Below are 11,931 nucleotides of genomic sequence, written 5' to 3' on the forward strand. Positions count from 1 at the left end.
CACAGTGGTGGCCTTTAAAGAAATTAATCATTTTTGAGTGCACTGCTGTTTCACTGCATGGATGAACTGGTAATGATAACACCAGTCAGATATAATGTGAGGGTACTGTAAATGTACTGCCCAGCCTATGACATTACAGACATTTACTTCAGTGCCTGCCCAATAGACAATGCTTGAACCTGCTCTATTCTGCCTATTTTTCAGAGCAGATAACAACTTCAATAGGCTTTTCACAGTAAACATGTTTACTTGTCACATGGTGCCTTCAAATGGGGTTGTGTTTACCGTGTTCACAAGAAGAGTCCGTATGATCGCCCTCTTTATGTCGTATTCACGACCTCGTAAGAGGAAAGTTTCTGAAAGCTCAGAGTTCACGAGTTGTGACGTGTTTATTGACGTTGTCAGGAATGGCGGAGGTCGGGGAAGCTTTCGGTGCATAATAAGTTAATATATTGTCATTTTAGTCGTTCATTGTTTTTTCTTTGTAATTTCATAATATGTCTGAGGAAAATGTTGATATTCTCAACTGACTAATCTTTTTCCTCTGTCATTATGTTACCTGCTTGCTAGCTTGCTAAATTGTGAGCCTCTGTTGCTTCTAGACACCGACAGTAACGTTAATATTGCCGTTGCTTAGGAGTTGAAGTGTTAGGAAGCCTGACCAAAGCGGCTTAGAGTGCAGGAGGCAGACACTGGAAAGTTCTTCCAGTTGTGAAAAAAAGGTGTTTTATTTACAGTGCCACCACGCTACACGTGTAACAAAAATATACTGTATACAAACAAAAGAAACAGTTAACTCAGCTTTAACTGAATAAAACTCAGCTCATGATAAAATAACTTAGAGTAACCCACCTTCACGTGCACACAGAGATCCTTCCTCTGTACCAGCCCAAAACAAATGCTTATATAGTCCCTTCAGTCACTCAGCAGCAGGCTGTACCATTCTCTCAGGAAACCCAGACCCTTCTCTGAAAAGAGATGACTAATGAAGTAGGTAATTCCCACTAAATTAGTACTAAAATGCTTTCACACACATCCCTAACATACATTTCTAAACCATGGTTAAACTGATCACAGTACATAAACATAATTCCTTTATCCAAATTTACCCTCCCCTTTGCTTGGACTACTCCAGTGACATCACTGATGATGTCACTGGAGTGCATAAGGGCAGGAAGTAGTTGGGTGCCTCTTCCTTTTGTCTGTGGAGCACATGGTGGGTATGGTGGGTATGAAAACTGATTAACTTAACTAAACTTAACAATGCTAGTCCATGTTTTTATATAACCAAAATGTTGTATATGCTCTGTAACCAAACTTACTACCAAACCAGACATGACAAAATATGTCTGCAAGTTACAGTTGATGGCATTGTGGCAAAATAAAGATTAAACAAGCATAGTTAAATTAGTATGAGATGGGACAAATGGTGTTTTCTGACCCACTTTGTCACACGGTGTTCTCACAACTTAACCACTTGAAAGCCAAGCATATTGTGTGCACGACTTCCCATGTTGTAAATACAGGCTCACGGGTTTCATTTGAAGGCACCAACAGTAGTAAAAGCACAAGTGTAAATAATAAAATGCATGATGGCTGATTTCCATTTAGCTGCTTTGATTTTAGGTTCCTGGTGTTGGGCATGCTGGCTCACTGTCACACTTGAATATAACACAGCTGTCGTTGGTGTCAATAGTAACACCTGTGCTTCTCCTGCTAATACTAAGTAAAAATGCCTGCTGTGAGAAAGACCTATTGCGATGGCTGTAGGAGAGCTCAATGTTCACAGCTGGTTCAGAATGGTGAGTTTGATTCTGAGGCTCTTATGCCACTCCCTGATGCTTGCCCCAGATTTAGTTTCTAATATCTAACTACTGTATTGTAGGAGCACATGTCTTGATGTAACATCCTCTCATCTAAAATTTTTCCAGTTGAAAGAAAAACATACTAAAATTCACATCAGAACAAAATAGTCCTGGAAGGATATCACCAGAAATTGTGCTTTCATAGATTTAATGGCTTGGGTTTTTCCTTTTAAAGCTGCAATGGGTAGAAATTAAGTTATTTTTATAAAACGGTCACTATATCTTGACAGTAGTGCATGAGATGGGTAATCTGAAAAAAAATCATGTGCCTCTGTGTCCTCTGGTGCTCCTAATGGTATCTGTAAGATTTCACAGACCGGAGGAAAACAACCAATCAGAGCCGAGCTGAAGCCTGCCGTCTCTGAGCAGCTGTCAATCATTCGCGAACCGAACGGTCAAACTAGGCAGCGCTGATCAAATATGAATCAATATTCTGTTACTGTAATGACTATTTCTTGCCTCAAATGTTTTCAGAAACATCTTGTAGTGTACTGTTTAGCTGTAAAATTAGAAAGTTTGTGAGCCGGCAGCCATGTTGAGAACAGTTGAGGAAATACCAAGCACCGCCCACCAGCCGGAGCACAGCCAATAGCCTACTGCAGGTTTAATACTTGAACATGTACTATGTATAAACTGTTGTTGTAAAATATTTTTCTCACAAAACAGGGCTGTAAAGTCAGTGAGGAAAAAAGAGATAGAAAACATACTTTATAAGAAAACCCTAAACGGTGGGCTAATCCCTTTGATAACTCTGCTGCAGTAAATCATGGTGGCACGTCCCTGTTTGTCTTTTTTAAGCCTTGGCCCACTTTGAGTTTCTTTAAAAGAATTGTGACCCACTTCCCCCTCGGCGTGAGCACAGGCGCCAGTGAAAGTGAAAAAGTTGTGACGGCAACAAAGTAGAACTTGAGAAATCACTGCAAACCTACACACACACACACACACGACAAGCTAACATATGTATGAGTGTAGTCTCCTGCTGAGGGATCTGTCAGTCGTTGCCACCTACGATACCCACCCACTTGTGTCCCAGAAAGTATTGTAGTAGTTCCCCTCCACAGATCCTCAATCAAAGCCTCAATGAAATCACTTCTTTTCTCCTATTGCCGTTAGCGATAGTGTTTCAAACAGCAACTTGTTTCCTATTTTTGTAGCGTCAGCCACTATGGGCAATGATGCCTTTTCACTCACCATGTTACCCACTGAGGTACAACAACATGAGGGCTCCTCTTGTGGCAGCTTTATGATAGATTCCACAGCACATTACAAACAGGAGCCTTCAGGTTTGAAATAGTATTTAGACAGGGATTTGAAAGTGTGTGCACCCAAAATGCCCATTATCATCCATCCATCCAACCAACCAGGCAGTAGCGCTCCAAAACGGACATTTGGGTAACAATTTCAGCAGGTTCCCTACTTTTGTTTTCACTTCCAAATAGGTAGTTAATAACAGCTAATTGGATTAAAGTGTAAATGTTCTGTGTTTATGATGCCTTGGGGACTCTATTGTAAAGCTGCATTGAGCTGATTTTGCTGAGAAATTTAGCTATTAAGTCAATAAGCTATTGAAATTATGTCCAAAAATATGAAAAAATTATGCTTATATTTTGCTTTAATGCTGATGAGTTGACAACTACATCAAAAGTTGATCACTGAATACCCCAGACGCTTGCATTAAATTGTTTTGCCTTTCTTACAGAAGAATGTCTGTGTGTAGTAATGGGAAATTGTCAAATAGTTTTTGTAATATTAAGCCCTCTGGCCCCCCTAACTGTGGTACATTTATCCCTAGAGAGGGGAAATTGTAATTTTTCATAGAGGTGATGAAATGTATGTTGGCACTGAATAAGTATTATTAGTCTTTTGGAGAATGATTGAATTCATATAGCTCTGTTCTGGTCTTAGCAACCACTTGAAGCACTTTACAACACTAGTCAGCATTCACCCGTTCACACACACACACATTCTTTCCCTGGTGGCGGAGGCCATACAAGGTGCCATCTGTTCCTCAGGAGCGATAAACATTCACATACACATACAGCAATTTGTGGTTCAGTATGTTGCCCAAGGTCACTTTGACATGTAGACTGCAGGGGTCAGAGATCGACCGACCTTCCGATTAGTGGTCGACCGCTCTACCTTCTTAGTATTTTTGGTACCCCTAAAAATTCGAAATGGTCTAGAACTGCCATTAATGCAATAACTGCGTGTCTCTTGCTGAAAAGAACTGAAGCCTTTGACTTTAGGGAGGGGGGCATGGAGGTGCAGTGGTAAACTTAGCACTGTTACCTCACAGCAAGAAGGGTTGTGCATTAGGTTGCTTGCAAGTGAAATGAAATTCAGTCTGATCATCAGGCTACATGTACTGTATCTGCTTAGGTGTCCTCACCTACCATACAGGTTTGGTGAATCCCAATATGTGCTATTCCTCGATAGACAGTGACCTGTCATAGGGTGTGTCCGGCCTCTCGCCGTATGTGAACTGGAGAAGGCTAGAAATACCCTTTGCTCCTTTGAACTATTCTTGGCATATAGGACACGACTATGAAACACCATCACCTTGGCTTTGTAAAATGCCATTACCCTCATGCCAATCAATTTTGGCTTTAAGAGAGATGCCTCCTAAATACTCTGGAAGCCAGATTTATAGCAGGTGTATTCCTGATCCTCATCCGTGTTTGAAGTTCATGTTAGGTGAGGTCGAGGAGCAAACTCAGACTCTTGAAAAAAGTCATGAAAAAATCATACTATAGTAACAAAAAAAATTCATAGTATAGTATATCGAAAAATTCCATGAAAAAAAGTCATAGTATAGTATGTCGAAAATGTTGTAGTGTAGTCTACCACAAAAATATAATTATATAGTGTGTCATATAAAAGTTTAAATTTATTCATTCATCATATGACAGTTACAAGGAAGCAGTCTTTTGCAATTTTAGAGTTCAGGCTCAATAAATATGTATAAATAGACTAATATATGAGAATATAAGACATAAAATAGTGTAAATTTAAGATAAAGTTGTAAAGCATGATATACATGAATTAAAATAAAATATATTATTGGCAAACAGTAATTGCAAAGTGAATAAACTATTGTGTAAACATTGGATGTCTTAAATGTATGTACAAAATGCCAAGGGTAAAGGGATGCTGAAGTGACCGTTGTGATGAACTTAAGACATCAAAAGTTTAATGGTCTGTGGGAAGAAGCTGTCCTTGAGCCTGGTGGTGTGGTACCGGAAGCTGCAGAACAGGAAGCAGAACATTGCATAGCTGGGGTGGTTGGGGTTTCTGATTATCCTGATGGTCTTCTTCCTAAACCACTGGGTGTAGAGAACATCTATGGATGGCAGGTCCTTCCTGGTGATGTGCTGCTGAGCAGTTTTCACCACCCTCTGAAAAATAACACAGGTGAAGGCAGTTTAAATGCCATACCATGCATTGTGTCATAGTATAGTATGTCGAAAAAAGTCACAGTATAGTATAACAAAAAAGTCATAATATAGTATGTCAAAAAAGTCATAAAAAAGTCATAGAGTATGTTGAAAAAAGTTACAGTATAGTATGTCGAAAGAATTCAAAAAAATCCTAGTATAGTATGTTGAAAAAAGTTTAAAAAAAGTCATCAAGTCATAGCATAGCATATCAAAAAAGGTAAAAGTCGAAAAAAGTGTAGTATGTCGAAAAAAGTAAAAAATAGTCATAGTATAACATGTCGAAAAAAAGTAAAAAAAAAAGTCATAGTATAGTATGACGAAATAAATCATAGTATAGTATTTGGAAAAAAGTCATAGTATAGTATGACAAAAAAAAGTAAAAAATAAAAAATAGTATAGTATCTCAAAGAAAAGTAGTAAAAAGTCATAGTATATTATGACGAAAAAAAGTAAAAGAAAATTATAGTATAGTATTTGGAAAAAAGTTACAAAAAATTATAGTATAGTATTTGGAAAAAAGTCATAGTATAGTTTGTTGAAAGAAGTCATGGTATAGTATGTCGAATAATTTCATGAAAAAAAGTCATAGTATAGTATGTCGAAAAATGTTGTGGAAAAAAATTCATAGTATAGTATGTCAAAAGGTTTCGTGAAAAAAAGTCATACTATAGTATGTCGAAAAAAGTAAAAGTATAATATGTCGGAAAATTCCTTTAAAAAAAATCATAGTATAGTATGTCAAAAGGTTTCGTGAAAAAAAGTCATACTATAATATGTGACAAAAAGTCATAGTATAGTATGTCGAAAAATTTAGTGAAAAAAGTCATATGTTGAAAAATGTTTGTGAAAAAGTCATAGTATAGTATGTCAAAGAAGTAAAAGAAAAATAAAAAGTCATAGTATTTGGAAAAACGTCATAGTACAATATGTCAAAAAATTTCGTGAAAAAAAGTAATAGCATAGAATGTCGAAAAAAGTAAGAGTATAGTATGTGAAAAAGTCATGTAATAGTATGTTGAAAAAAATTAAAAAAAAAAGTATTAGTATAATATGTAGAAAAAAGTCATAGTGAAGTATGTTGAGAATAGTTTAAAAAAAGTCATAGTAAAGAATGTAGAAAAAAAACAAAAAAAAAACTTAATATAGTTTGTCGATAAAAGTCATAGAATAGTACAGTATATCAAAAAAAGTCATATGGTACGTCAAAAAAAGTCACAAAAAGCCATAGTATAGTATGTCAAATTTTTTTTTTTTAAAGTATTAGTTTAATATGTCTAAAAAAGTCATAGTAAAGAATGTGGAAAAAAGTAAAAAAAAAAAAAATCATATAGTATGTCAAAAAAAATCATAGTATGTATAAAAAAGAAAAAAAAAAAGTTTTAAAAGTCATAGTAAAAAATGGCGAAAAACGTAACAGACTTGTATGTCGAACAAAGTAATTAAAAAGTCATAGTATGTCGAAAAGTTTAAAAAAAATCATAGTATGTTATGTCAAAAAATTCAAAATTTAAAGTTAAAAAAAAGTAATTATATAGTATGTCAAAAAAAGTAAAAAAAAAATCATAGTATAATATTTCGAAAAAAGTAAAAAAAAATCATAGCATGTCGAAAAAAGTCATAGTTATGTATTTCTAAAAAAAAGGTCATTGTATAAAAAAAGTCATAGTAAAGAATTTTGAAAAAAGTTATAGTATGTAGAAAAAATTTAAAAAAGTCATAGTATGTTGAATAAAGCCATAGTATAGTGTGTCGAATAAAGAAAACAAAAGTCATAGTATGTCAAGAAAAGTCCTTGTATAGTATGTCGAAAAATGTCATAGTATAGTGTGGCGAAAAAAGTAAAAAAAAAAAAGTGAAGTCTGGACTGAAGGTCCATCACTGTCTGCTCAAATTTCTCTATATCATGTTATTAGAGTTTTGGGAGAGTTTTTCCTTTTCTTCTTAGAACCATTGTTGTAGGGTAAGTATGAAAAGTCCATCTAGTTGTTGTGTGTGATATTGGGCAATACAAATAAGCTTGACTAGTTATCATGGGGATAAGACAAATATATCAATAATCAAATTAAGAGTAAATGTTAATTAATGTGTTTAAAATCTTTAGGTAAATCTTTATGTCAAAGAGTAATCAGACTTCATAACTCATAATGAGCGAACTGTACACCTTAAAAGAAAATCAAATAGATGTTCAATTCCCATTCACTCTTTTTTTTTTAATTTAAGAGTAATTTGTCGCCAAAATGATACAATAAAAACTCCTCATGGAAATAATTAAAGACACTTTTTATTTACAGGCTCGACAGTACCATATATTATACATTATTGATTTGTTATTATTTCAGCGACCATACAAGTCCTGACCCGAAACAAAGTAAGTATTCCACGCAGACCATAGAGGCTTGAGGGTTGTGTGCAAGATGTTTATTTAGCACAATTATGGTTTTAATGCCTTATTACAATAGTAATTTCTTCTCACAATTATGACTAATTCACAATTGTTTTCACCAGTATTCTCATTTGAACTAAAACACATGGTGTCACAGGGCCCTAATTCTCTTGTGTTCCAATTTACCATTTTGAAATCTTTTATTTTATTCATACACATTATTTAATATCATACACACTTTCTTTTTGTTTGTTATTTGTTAACTAATTGAATTGTAACAATTATAATTGAATTATAATTAAAAAATGTAATTCATACGAGTGGTTGAGTATCATTTAACTTAGTTTATGTTTAATAGGGGAGAAAACATATTTTATATATCAGCTACAGAGGTATTCCCTCCACCTATATAGTGTTTTTAAAGGGTTGATTAGGTTATAGTCACAGGTTTACAGTGAGTAGTGTTTGTTTGTTTTCAGATAAGTTGCATTTCTGCAGACTTTGCAAAAATAACTGGATACATTGCACGACACCATTACACGTCTGTTGGGTCTGTTTTTTCATAGCAGATGAAAAGGGTTAAGCTCCAACTGCTGCTGGCTAAATCCAGCCTTAGCACAGTGACAGATGTCATGCTGATGGATGCCTGTGGTTCCTGGATCGACAGCATGGCACCGATATATCAACAGGGAGCGAGGTATCAAGCCCCCTGCTGGGAGGAATCTCAGCCACTTTTCAAAATTTTCAAAGCAAACTTGGGAGGAGAGAGAGCGCCTGAGGATATGGGATCTCTTGGGAGGAAATCACACCTGGCTTTCAGATACATCAGATGGTCTCTAGATACATGTGCTAATACACAGTATGAGGAAAACTTAATTTAGTGTCAGTCGATGGCTTCTTTTCATACAAATTGCATTCTCATTGTGAATACAAATCATTGTAACATTTACACCTGCCAATTATATTTGTAATATTGTCAACAATGAGCCTTTGTCATCCCTGCAAGTGTTACATGAGAAGTACTATGACCTGTAACTACATCCAAAATATCTTTGATTACTAAAATTATAGCGGTAACACTTTTTGGTAACACACATTTTACAGGTCCACAAATTTCATGGTAATTGGGTGATAATTAGTAAGTAACCTATTCGAAATTTCATTGGAATTACTGTCAAATTACCCCAATATTTACCTCAAAATTGATCGAAAATTACTTTATTATAAACATTATGCAAGAATTATATGCTAAAATAGCATAAAATCTGGCCCTTAGGCTTGAGAAGCAGCTGTGTGCTGCTCTTCAACGGTGGTGGAAAACCAAAACTAATAGAAGACACTTGTGATCAGACACAAATCTCACCATTGTGTGACTTATTGTCTACACAAATGTAATCTGGTAGCTAATGTCATGATTCAGGGAGTTTCTTTAAGAAATTTCATGTAAGTTATTTGCTAATTCTTATCTTTATCAGCAGACATGGAAATAAAGCATATCAATTAAATTTGTATTCTTTTCCTGGAAATGTATTAAATAAATGACCAGCTATTAGGAAATAGCGGAATATAATTATTAAATAACGTTTATAATAAAGTAATTTGATAAATTTTGAGGTAAATATTGGAGTAATTTGGCAGTAATTCCAGAGAAATTTCAAATAGGTTACTTGCTTATTATCACCTAATTACCATGAAATTTGCGGACCTGTAAAATGAAGTGGTACCATTATAGCTGTTAAAGTGTTTTTTAAATAAATCACTGCTGGCTGTAAATGTGTTATTATGACACTGGGTGTATCAGGTTTAGTGTAAAGAAAGCTGAAGTGTGAACCGCTGCTGAACCATTTGTCACACCAGCGAATCAAGTTACAAAGACAGAACCTGAGTTGAGACCCCGAAGCATTATAGTATCCTTCCTGCACAGTGTGGAACCGATGTTAACAAGCATGTCGGCTAGTTCTGTGACTGCACGGAGAGGTGACCCTGCCATTTTCCTCTCAATTACTGGAGGGGAAATTTCAATGCTGCACGACAGGAGGGAGTGGAGGCGCGGCTTTATCGTGGATGAAAATACCAGCGAGGGTCCATGGCATTCAAATTCACAGGGCTTAACAGCCTGGGTGATGGACAGAGGAGAGGGCTGAAGAAGACTCGCTCAAATTCATGGCTATGAGAGGCGGAAACAAGATCATCAGACCAGTTTGGCATAACAAGGATACATCACACACACGCAGAATGAAGACTTCCCCTTCTCTACATCAGTGATTTGAATGACAACCATAGTTGGGACAGCAGAGGCTTTGCAGAGACTACACGCCCTCTCATGGCGCTGTATGTTTAAATACGCATGGTGACCCAGTCGGGCGTGGACTATACCAAGAATGAGTAATTTGAACTTTTACGAACGCTCACGTTGCTCCAGCTCTTGTTTTCGAGACAAGGAGACAAGCTTTCTGAAGTCTGGATGAGCATTCGGGAGCCTGTTAGTTCAGTCAAGCATTTAGTTGGCTGATGCCGATTTCCTTTAACACCCTGTGGTTGCCCGACTGTCTGCCACGCAGTTTCGGAGCAGAGCATAGCAGGCCTATCAGCCCGCGTCATTAGCTAAACAGTTAGCCTAAAGAAAAAAAACCACAGTGGACCAATTCTCAGTTCATATTTTGCAGTAAACCACAAGCAAGTCTCAAAGTGAAGTTAACTGTAGTTCCTAAGTCAGGTCTCCCCAATCGCTATTTAAGGTAGCTGTTCTTTAATTGTGATGCAATAAAAATCAGTGTTTGACTGGATGTGTGTAACTGACCCGAAGGTTAAGGTTGTCTTCCCAGCATGGAAGGAGAAGAGAGGATTCAACGTGGGTGGAGCACCTATTCAGTGGTGGCTTGTTCATCATGACCTTCAACCAGCTGAAAGGAGCTAAGGAGAAAATAAACATTAATAATCCATAATGAAACATCCTCTCAATATCCAAAATTAAAGTGACTAAAAAAAACAAAAAATGATGTATATTTTGTTCAGTACCAACAGTTACATGGATATCAGATCTTCAAATACAAAATCCAAAAAGTGACACAATATATGCAACAACACATTTTCCAAGACTAGCAATTCTAAAACCCATTTAATACAATAAAAGTGAGTCACAGAGCCCGTACAACAACTCACCAACTCTTCCATGTGGGATTCTCTGATGATACCAAATGCCCCGACTGTCCACATGCAACAGATGATTGTTTTCATGCCTACCGGCTCTGCACACCGCTTTAATCCCTCTGGTCGGAGGTCATGGGCAAGCTATCCCAGATACTCGGCCTCAGCATTCCCATGTGTCCACTCATGTCACTCCTGGGTGACCTCTCTGCACTTCATATCACACAACACTAAACTATTTATTTCTAAAAGCCATTACTGTGGCTAAGTAGATCATGTTGCTCAGTTGGAAAGATAAAACTACATTACCCATCAAACAATGGCTCAGTTTGTTAACAGAACACTCGAGACAGATTCACAGGGTAACACATGATTTTACAGGTCCGCACATTTCATGGTAATTAGGTCATAATTAGCAAGTAACCTATTTGAAATTTCTTTGGAATTACCCCAATATTTACCTCAAAATTCATCGAAAATTGCTTCATTATAAACATGATTTAATAATTATATGCTAAAATAGCATATAATGTTTAAAATAGACTGTGCGCTGCTCTTCATCGGAGGTGGAAAACCAAAACTAATAGAAGACACTTGTGATCAGGCACAAATCTCTCCATTTGTTTGACTTATTGTCTACACAAAAGTAACCTGGTAGCTAATGTAATGATTCAGGGAGTTTTTTAAAGAAATTTCAAAGAAGTTATTAGATAATTATCATTTATTTATCAGCAGACATGGAAATAAAGCATATCAATTAACTCTGTATTCTCTTCCTGGAAATGTATTAAATAAAAAAAAAGTCAAGTCCCAAATCAAGACAGCAAAACAAAGTCATTTTTGATCAATTTTGAGGTAAATATTGGGGTAATTTGGCAGTAATTCCAAAGAAATTTCAAATATGTTACTTGCTAATTATCACCTAATTACTATGAAATTTGCGGATCTGTAAAAGGACGCGTTATCATTCATAGAAACCTTCCAGGACCATTTAAGCCATATAAAACAATGTGCTCATTGCTTGTAACATGGATGTCATCTGTCCTGTTCCCTTTGCGTTTTGCATAAACCACCAAACCAATCAAGAGAATATCTGCAT

The 11,931-nt window shown here is 36.1% G+C and overlaps 1 long non-coding RNA gene across 1 annotated transcript; it reads right to left on the bottom strand.

Moving 5' to 3' along the window:
* Window positions 1–4,764: 4,764 nt before the first annotated feature.
* On the bottom strand, window positions 4,765–11,311 carry LOC119484538. The gene is made up of 3 exons (XR_005206040.1): window positions 10,848–11,311; window positions 10,486–10,598; window positions 4,765–5,260 (listed from the first exon to the last, which is right to left on the bottom strand). It is a non-coding gene; the product is annotated as an uncharacterized LOC119484538 (long non-coding RNA).
* Between the last annotated feature and the right edge of the window lie 620 nt (window positions 11,312–11,931).

Source organism: Sebastes umbrosus, chromosome 3 (assembly GCF_015220745.1).
Source record: "Sebastes umbrosus isolate fSebUmb1 chromosome 3, fSebUmb1.pri, whole genome shotgun sequence".
NCBI classification, from domain to species: Eukaryota; Metazoa; Chordata; class Actinopteri; order Perciformes; family Sebastidae; genus Sebastes; species Sebastes umbrosus.